Source organism: Schistocerca piceifrons, chromosome 4 (assembly GCF_021461385.2).
Source record: "Schistocerca piceifrons isolate TAMUIC-IGC-003096 chromosome 4, iqSchPice1.1, whole genome shotgun sequence".
Taxonomy (NCBI): domain Eukaryota; kingdom Metazoa; phylum Arthropoda; class Insecta; order Orthoptera; family Acrididae; genus Schistocerca; species Schistocerca piceifrons.
Genome location: NC_060141.1, coordinates 422,441,827 through 422,451,929, shown reverse-complemented (window position 1 = coordinate 422,451,929; position 10,103 = coordinate 422,441,827).

The window sequence follows — 10,103 nt, the reverse complement described above, 5'->3', positions numbered from 1 at the left end:
ACGAAATTTTTGGTGGGCAGAAAGATCTGTGTTTGTTATTGTTTTCGTCGAGGTGGTATATGCCGCTTGGAACTTTCGTAGTAACTAAGTAATAGGCTTTGTGATATTGTGATTTTTAGGAGACGAAGAGCGGAAAGCAGAATTGTTGGAGAGAAAACAGGAAACATAATATACACTCGCATTCTGGGAGGAAAACAACATGATCAGTTAAAATGATTGTGATTAGAATATCGCATTTTCCCATAGAATATAAATGCACAGGAGTTATTTAACACTGAGACGTATGTACTCAAGCTGCACGTATAGTGTTGTACTTATGAACGTTATAAACGGCAGATTTAGCTCCATAGCCGTGTTGTATGCAACTTAGTACTGTGTTAGTGGCTGTTGGTAGGTTTCTTCAAATGTAGGCCTAACTCTCGTTTAAACATGTTGAGGGGTTAAGTAATGTAGTTGTTGAACTTCATTTTTAGTCACTGAAGTATATAAGATTTTGTTGCCTACTGCGCCAGCAGCGCCCCAAACGGCCAGTAACCTAAACTGTGAGTTCGGCGCGATCGTGAAAGCGAATAGTTGTTGTTTATTTCGATTTCTACACTGGTTTTTACAAGCGGGAGCTTTTGTAGCGCAATAAATTGCTGCAGCAACAGAAAGAAGAAACCACAGACGTCTTTTTTTTAGGTTTCCTAAGGATCCTGAGAGGTATATACAACCATGTTATTACACTGTATTGTAAGGATTCACTTGGAAACTACATGTGTATTAATGATAAATGTTTCGTTTTAGGAGCAGAAAATGGCCAGTTAGTAGCAGACGAGAAGACCTTACGAAAAAAGACCCAGTTTACCAGTATAATAATATCAGGTTTTGTTCGCTACATTTCGAACAAAAGGTTAGTTAGGTTTAAGTAATTCTAAGTTCTAGGGGTCTGATGACCACAGCAGTTAAGCCCCATAGTGCTCAGAGCCATTTGAACCATTTTTGAATAGTCACCACAGACCTGGTTTGACGATGAAGTGGTTAGAGTAAGTATAGTTATTCGTGTCCTACAAAAGCGTAATGTTTGGTATGTATCTCATTCTCTTCTGTTGTTAGTCACTTAATTTTCCTTGCTTCCTTCGTGTAATGACATTATTTTCTGAGCATCTTGTTCACGGACGATTTTTTTAAAATTATTCAAATATTTGGTTTGGGTGAAATGTAAGGTAATCAGCTCGTTATAATGTTTCAAAATATTTCTCCCACTATTTGGCAGTTGCTTGTCCCACTTAGAATAATTAAAGGTGAAGGTCGTACTTGTGGCAACAGGCAACAATGACAAACACGGTAGGCCTACAGAACGATAAATGAGCTGTCGATCGCTTTTCCTTGAAGAGGTACATGTCTGTGCGTCTTATGTGTGAATATGTGTGTTTATATTATTTTGATATCAACGTGGTAAGCTGAAATTCTATCCAACGTCGCAAGTATTTCTTCACGAATGTGTTGTAGCTTGCCAGTCTCTTAATGGTTTTTGTCCATAGTTGCACTTATTTTACAATCGTTCTTAGAAACATATACGCCTTCTGATACTATACAAACCCTTGGCGGCACGAAAATCACTCAAATAGTTCGTAAATTGCGTAGGAAATGGATGCAAAACAAACATTATGCTTATGGCGCGTCTGACGTTCACCTTACTCGCCGCTTGGAGCGCTAGTGTCGTTCCATCTGTCAAACGGTAACCACTTTTACAGCAGTGAGTGTCGCGACTGTTATGTTAGACTGTGGTAAAACCCAGAAAGTCTTCTTTGGTAACAAAGGTCTCTATGTCAATGTACCTAATACAAAATGTTATCTGTTCCTTAGTGGTGACATCAGATGTTTCATCACACTTAATGCTAAAAAATTTAGCCTTTTTCACATCCCTCGATATCGAGGAGCGAATGGCGTCACCAACACAATGTATGACTTCGTTTTGGACTGTGTTACTTATCATAGAACTGTTTTGGCTGTGTGTACTGAAATGATGTTTTGAATCTTCATCAATAGCGAAAATACTCTGAAACACTCCATGTTTTCCCTCTAGAAGATCATCAGTTTTTTCTTCTTTTAGCTGAGGAATTAAACCACGATCATTACGTCCGTGTAAAGAGAGGTTATTTCTAGCACACAGGACTATAGTCTTTATAACAGGCCTCAAGCGTTTCTGGTTTTCTTCTATAACTGAAGATTTCTTGGTATCAAGGATGACGGCAATACATTTTTTACTTGATTCCATAGACTTGGTGAACTCTATAGCCTTCTCCATGGAAAATTTGTGATATTTTGCGTTTCTCATGATGACGAAGATCTTCCGTTGTCTTTTTGTATTTGACCAATGGTTCTTTTACCAGTGTTTTCAACGCCCATAAAAATAAATTAAAAATGTCTTAGGTAAAGAATTAAGTAAAGAAAAAATAGTGCAAATACCAAACCTTGTAATCACTCGAAATGTTAGCAACATAGAAATTATTTCTGAAAAAGCAAGCCTGAAAACTATTTGGATAGTTATGTTTTTGTATCTGAATGTTTCCAATTAAAAACGACACCTCCAAGTTATTTACTGATAAGTTGGCGCTAATAGGAAAGCTTAGTGACGCTTCTCTCTCGTTAAAAAGGCAAAAAATGAACAGTTCTTCGTGTAGAGAATGTGAAAAGCGTGTGATGAAGGGTATTCCGTGTATCAAATGCAACTACTGATTACACGAAAAGTGCGTGAAAGTAAATCTAAAATTCGTCAGCGATGATTTTCCGTGGACATGTCACGGTTGTTTACGTGACGAAACGGCCGATCTTGTAAGTGCAGTTGATACATAAAACGAAATTATAAAGTTACTACAAAGTGACACTGAGGCATTAAAAACCGAACTTTTCACCATCAAGAAAGAAAACGATACATTAATATAAGAAAAGAAGTCATGTGTGTGTAAAAACCATCAATCGGAAAAGCATGAAGATCGCGAAAATACGAGTAAACGATCGGACTAAACAAACAACATCTCAAGTGATCCCGTTGATGTCTCGGTAAACTCAGTAAGCCTGAAACGGGAAGATAAATATAAATGGAAGGTGGTGACATAAAGCAAAAGGAAAAACAAGGCGACAGATACGCAACAAAACGAAAATGACTTTTTAATAATTGGCGATTCGCTGCTGAAGAATATCGCTGTCTCCAATTGCAAGATGTATGTACGACCTCGAATTAGAACACAACAACTCGGTAAGGAATTTAAAAATATGGTAAATTCAAAACAAGCTACCACAGAACAAGATTTTGAAACCAGACATAATTATAAAGGGGTGTTTATACATGTTGGAACGAATTAGTTAAGGAGTAGCAGTGAGGAAGAAATGGCAAACGAAACAAGAAACATGATTTGTTCTGTAAGAAATATGTATGCAGGATCTCGGCTGATACTTAGCGGAATCCTAAACAGAAGGTCAGTGAGTGAAAAATCAAAATAAACTGTGCTCTTAAAGAACAATGTCATCATATTGGGGCAGTTTTTATAGACCCAAACAAATCCTATGTGAAAACTCACTAGCGAAGGATGGCTTGCATTTAAACAGACTGGGGTCTGTAATATTCAGCAGAATGTTTGCAGATGTCTGCTAAATCATTAGAAGCAAGGGAAACTAATATGGCTGGAAGGGGGTGAAAAATCATACATTCTAGCTGGAAAAGAAAATATAAGCACCATACAAAAAAAGACGATGCTAAAGAATTTGCTTCAGAATACAGTTCACAACATGTAAACCAACCAAAGAAAAATTACATAAAAGTACCTCATCAAATTATTCAATACTTCGGCAACAAAAAATTAGAAGTGGAAGTACTCCTGAGAGAAGTAAGACCGGACATATTATGCATTAGTGAACACTGACTAACAAAGTAAAATAGGTAATGTTGCAATAAAGAACTAAAAACTAGACTAGTTACTTCTGTAGATCTAAATATAAGGGTGGTGCCGTTTGTATATATATATTAAAATGGTACTCTCCTAAAGAATGTAAACAATGAAACTGCTACATTGTGCATAGCTAGAGAAAAAGACTTGGAAGTTACTGGTATAGTGACAAAGGATTTTAGAGTGTTTTGTGTGTACAGATCACCATGTGGCAATAATAGCACCTTTCTGAAAAAAATTGCTACCTTATTGGGAATGAATATGAAGAGAAACCTTATTATATGTGGAGACTTCAACACTGACATGGGAAAAGACACAAAAATAAGACAGGATTTTGAAGAAGTGTTAATACAGCATAACATGAAAGTAACAATAACTGCATCAACAAGAGTGACATCACAAAGTGAGACAGTTATTGACAATATAATTACTAATATGTGTAACTACAAGTCACACGTAGTTCAGACAGAAATATCTGATCATCATGGACAACTGATCATCTTTTGCAGAAGTAATGACACAATATCAGAACCAAAACGAACAACCAAAGAAATTCGGATCATCAGTGAACAAAAATCAACATCTTTAGAACAATGTTAACTAAGGAAGCATGGAATGAAACGTTACAGGCCCAGAGTGTAAATGAAAAATATGATGCATTTATTTCAACAATTAAATACCATTCTAATGTAGCATTTCCCAAAGTAAAGAGACAAGAAAGGCTGGAAGATCAAACACAGTGGGTTACAGTGAAATGCTAGAAAAGCGAAGGAAGCTGCAGGACCTGAGAGGGATGGGCAAAGCTGAAAACTGTAAAGTGTTAAAAAAGAAGTATAGAAAAACAATAAGAGAAACAAAAGCAAGAGCAATTGATACCACAATAACAAACTCAAAGAACAGGGCAAAGGCAGCTTCGAATCCAATTAATGCTGAAAGAAACGTAAAAAATGGATCAAACAAAGAAGAAGGTATTTGGTCAATTAAAATAGACAACACAGTGGTCACAGTGTTGGAGATAGCAAACAGACTGAATAATAACTATATTAGTGTAGTAGAAAACTTAAAATTGGAAAGAAATAGTCAAAAACAGAAGAGTATTAAGGTACCAAAAAGATCATGCAGTTCTACATTCTTAAGACCAGTGACAGAAGATGAACTACGGAAAACTAAACAGAAACTGAAGTCCGTGAATTCAGCTGGTGATGATGAAATATCAAATCATGTAATAAAGCCGGTAAGTGAGCAGATAATAACACCACTGCTAAACATAGCAAACTGTTCTTTCAGAGATGGAATTTTTCCAGAAAAACTGAAGACAATGAAAATGGTGCCAGTGTCCAGGAAAGAGGATAAGGATGACCCCAACAACTACAGACCAGTTTCACTTATATCAGGTTTCTCGAAACTCCTAGAAATGCTTATGTATACCAGAATAGTTAATTATTTGGACAAACACATAACATTCTCATACCCTCACAACATGGTTTCATAAAGGGTAAATGTACAGAATCACCAAATTACAGTCTAACACAATAAATTTTACAGTCCTTACATGAAAAAAAGGTTGTCTCTGCAATGTTTCAGGATCTTTCAAAAGCATTTGACATCATTGACCATGAAATGCTGATACAAAAATTAGGCAACTATGGCATTTGAGGGCAACCATGTGAATGGATAAAATCGTACTTGAGCAACCGCAAGCAGTATGTATCATTAGGAAACTCTTACCAACCGGAAACCAAACCCATCAAATAGGAAGTGCCACAGGGTTCGGTAATGGGGCCATTGTTATTTAATGTGTTTGTTAATGATATAGGTGTTGAGGAGGAAGAAAAGAAAATATAATATGCTGATGACATGACAATACTAAATAGTGACCAAAATATGGAACAGCTTGAGAGAAGAGCATACATATCTGAAAATGTCACAGCTCAATGGCTGTTGGAAAACAAACTGGTTATAAATTTAAAAAAGACTATGTATGCAGTGTTTAAAAACAAGGAGAAGGCTGTAGACGAGGAGAGGTTGATGGAACAAGGTTGGAAGAAGTAGAATCTGCTAGATTCTTAGGTATTCTTGTGTATAATGAACTGAGATGGAAAAAAACATATTAATAATGTCTGTAAGAAACTGAGCTCTGTCATATTCTTAATGATGCAGCTGTCACAGTATTCAGACAAGAACCTTCTGTGTACAGTGTATCATGGACTTTTCCAATAATACTTACAGTATGGAGTGACTGTGTGGGGAAACTGAAACAAGAGACAAAACGAGTGTTCACATTACAAATAAAAACCAATTAGGACCATTTTAAGAAGAAAGACCTCTGAGACGTGCAGAAACTGTTTCAAGAATTTAGGTATCTTAACTTTTTCATCATTGTATATATACAAAACAATAATGTACATCACAAAAGGTAGTGAGGACTGGATTACAAATGCTAGTGTAGACACCCACAATACAAGAAGGAAGAATGAAGTACGGAGCATACCCCACAGACTGGCAATGCTAGAAAAAGGACCCCTGTACCCTGGTATCAGACTGATAAGAAGTCTAACTAAAAACCTGCAAGATAGTGTACTTGACAATGACTTTGCAAAGAAACTTCAAGACTATCTCATTGAAAAAGAGTTTTACAGTGTTGCAGAATACTTATGCCATTAAATTTGTATATATTGTTATTCATTATCAATTATGTAAAAATGTAAGCTAAAGGGGTAGAAAAATAAGTGGTAATGAATGTTACCACTTTGACATGTACTATATTACACATACAATTACTGTACACAATGTAATCTTACAGGATCAAACAAAATTCAGTTCAATTCAGTGTTAAAAGTTTCATTTATTTATAATAATGGAAAGCTGCAATAAGTACCTGGGAGCCACTTCCGGCACCTGAAGGAGAAAACAGAACACGTGCAGTACAAAATCCACCATGTAACATTTTACTGTATGAAGTACTGGCTTACTGTATGAAGTACTGGCTCATCCATTCACGCTTAAATCTTCGGTTTTGCTTCCCTTCTAATTGAGTAGGAAAAGAAAAGTTTGCAGGAGGCTTCCAAGTATTCTTTAAAAACTTAAGCTTCTCATCATCATCACGTAAGGCGCCTTTAACAGCTCTTCCTATAGCATATGGGTCATAATATGTTTCAGTCCTTTCTGATCTTTCTTCCTGTGAATTAAATATGCTTTAAATGTCAGTATAACGTACTAGTGGCTTAAAACAAAAGTATATAACGTTATTTACACACATAACTAATTTTAATTTATCATGACCTCTAGAAAATCACCATTTGTCTTCCAAAACATTAACATTACCCCATATCCCTCAGTCTTGCCCCCTCGCCTTACAAACATTCGTATGGGCGCACTCGGTAAACATTATTGAAATGGTCTTGTGTATTGACATGCATAATGAAGGTACTAACTGCAGCAATTACGTACAGTAATAACAAGGAAACAAGACTCAGAACAGTGAAGCAGTAAAGAGTAGGAAAGCAGACAACAATGGCTACTTAAGACAGTTTTTCAGCTACCTCATGTTATCGGTAGCCTGGAACAATTAACTGCCATCACCCACCTTTTACCAATTCAGGACTGTCAAGATGCAGTTTACACCGTGTAACTCTTATTTGTTCGTGAAATGGGTCCGTGAACGGTATTTATGAATCCAAAGATACATAAAATGTAAGTGGCCTTTGCCTGGAAGTTTTGTTTGCGTATGTTATCACAGAAAGGCTTCACAATTTAACACGACATTAGCGATCTATGTCAGTGAAGGTCGTTGTTTGGTTCCGCCCTGTGCCATCAGTCGGTCGCAGTCAGATTAATAACAGCAAAACCAGGAAGGATTCCGCATCACATTACTTGCTGTAGGTCTATAAGCTTTCTTCTAGTAGTCTGAAAAGCCTTTAGAAACTTCTGAAATGCTCTCACATGTTCATAGACTGTTACTGAAAGTTGGTAGATATTGTTGAGAAAGAAAGCTTTGAATAATTTGTAAGGTGGCAGAATAAATGAAGGTAAATTTCACACCTCACATAAGAGCTTTATATATCGTAATAGGAAGGTGAATATTACACTTAACTTAATTCGGCGGTAATGAGCAAATTTGCCCGTAAGTATGTAACGCAAAAAAAGGCGCGTCGCAAGGTGAGAGTCAACAACTGACCAACCAGGTGACTCAGACCCTATTGGTCGAAAAAAGCCATGACACGGAGAACAAAAGAACCCAGGTGGGGATACAGTTCGACTATGAGAAAGACAAGATGGAAATTTTCGAAGACTCTTCTCTGACCAGGTGTCAAGTGCAGAATGGGGCGCATAATGCCATGTACGACGCAGAGGAGAAATTTGCGTGAACACTGCGTTCACAGCAGCTGACGTCCAGCTACAAATTAGCTGTAGCGGCGTTTAGCTCCAACAGCGGAGAAACGAACCAGCCAGTTAGTTAATTGTTCTTGAGAGAACTGAGAGGGCATTATAATATGCACGCTGCTCCAGCCATGTGCATGTATATCGCCATATTCAAAGACTACGGATGAGTACTTGTTTTCTCGCATGACAAGAAACATAGGGAGTGTTTCTACTGGAAAATTCAGCAAAGGTTTAATAAATTTTTGTAGGAATTTCAGAGGAAGGGAGCAGCCATGCATATGATAGCTCATCACAGCTAAGGTAAATAGCGCATGCAGAGGCGTAAATTTGATGGTTCACCAGCTTGCGTCGACTGTACACTCGAGCGACCTTGGGTAATCTTTTGCTCAACTTGTCACAAAACTAACCATACCCTGTAGCTTTGATTGTTATCCTAAATAGTACCGAACTTTGAACCGGTATCGGATGATTTATCGTAGTACTAACCAACATCATAACGTAATTGTAAGAATAATTTTGTAAAGAAACTTTTAGTAAAAATTTAATATTGTTGTGTTTAGGAATAGTTAAATTTCAAAGAACAAGATGTGTCATTTGCACAACTGTCTTAACATTGTCACATTGTAAACTGTGTAAAGCGTGTATATCTCTGAAAAGTTTGCAACATTAAACAAATGTCATTACAGCATACACAGTTGTGTCCTCAGTCATAGAATAAACAACCACCACCTCACATATTTTGTCGATATTATTAATACCAAAAATACGTATGGCCAGCTTTAGTAAAAAAATACAACAATAAAGTGTTACTTTTCAGTACAAATTAATTAAATAATGCTGGTTTGTGCAGAAAATATTTTACCTCCTTATATACGAATGGTGTCTTCAAAAATTGACCTCACTTTTTATGTTTTCAAGCAGTCATATTCTTATCATTACCTATTGATTAAATGTAATAGCACTAATTCTACTTAATTAAACTAATAACTACTAGTAAAAAATCTCAGTAATATGAAGGAAGTATTATTTAAAATTAAGAAGATATGACTCTTACCAATTGTTTTGTGTTGTCAAAATGGTAGACTCTAGATGCACAAGCCTGTGACAGTTCCATTTCTATAGTGCAAGCTTCAGATTCCTTACGAGAGGTTTTGGCCCTAAGCTCAGGTTTTCCAAAATAATCCGTCAGCTTGCGATCCATTGCAGCAACATCCTTAATCACTCACTCCAACCTGTAATGCACTATTATTTCAGATCAAAATTGACACTTCACGACACATGATTGGGTCACACGACTCAGTCACAACTTCAGTAATATCAATAATCGTACTCGGAAAACAAGTGTTTGCTGACAGCACATTGAAGAGTTGGAAGGACAACCGATTGTTTTTAACAATCGATTAGTCAGTCGATTGTTTTTTGGTCCAGTCGGTTTCTTCACTCGGTTGCAGCCGTTATATGAATTTTACACTTAGTTTCCGGGTTTGAGTTATTTTATTTACATTCTCTTTTGGACTTTTGGGTTATCATATCAATTTTTGTTGGTTTTCAAAATTTAATACCAGGTGCTGCCCTATAAATTTATGTATATATAAATGAACCACCACCTTTTAACACATTTCTGAAATATCTATGATCAAAGTTGTAAAGATCATTTTGGCACACCCTGTATTTTCCTTACTTCATTATTGAGATAATGAGAAGCCACCAACAATCGGCGATTGTATACACCGTGACGTCGCCTCACTCAGGAGACAATTGAATAATTTAAATATCATTTGCCTTCTACTC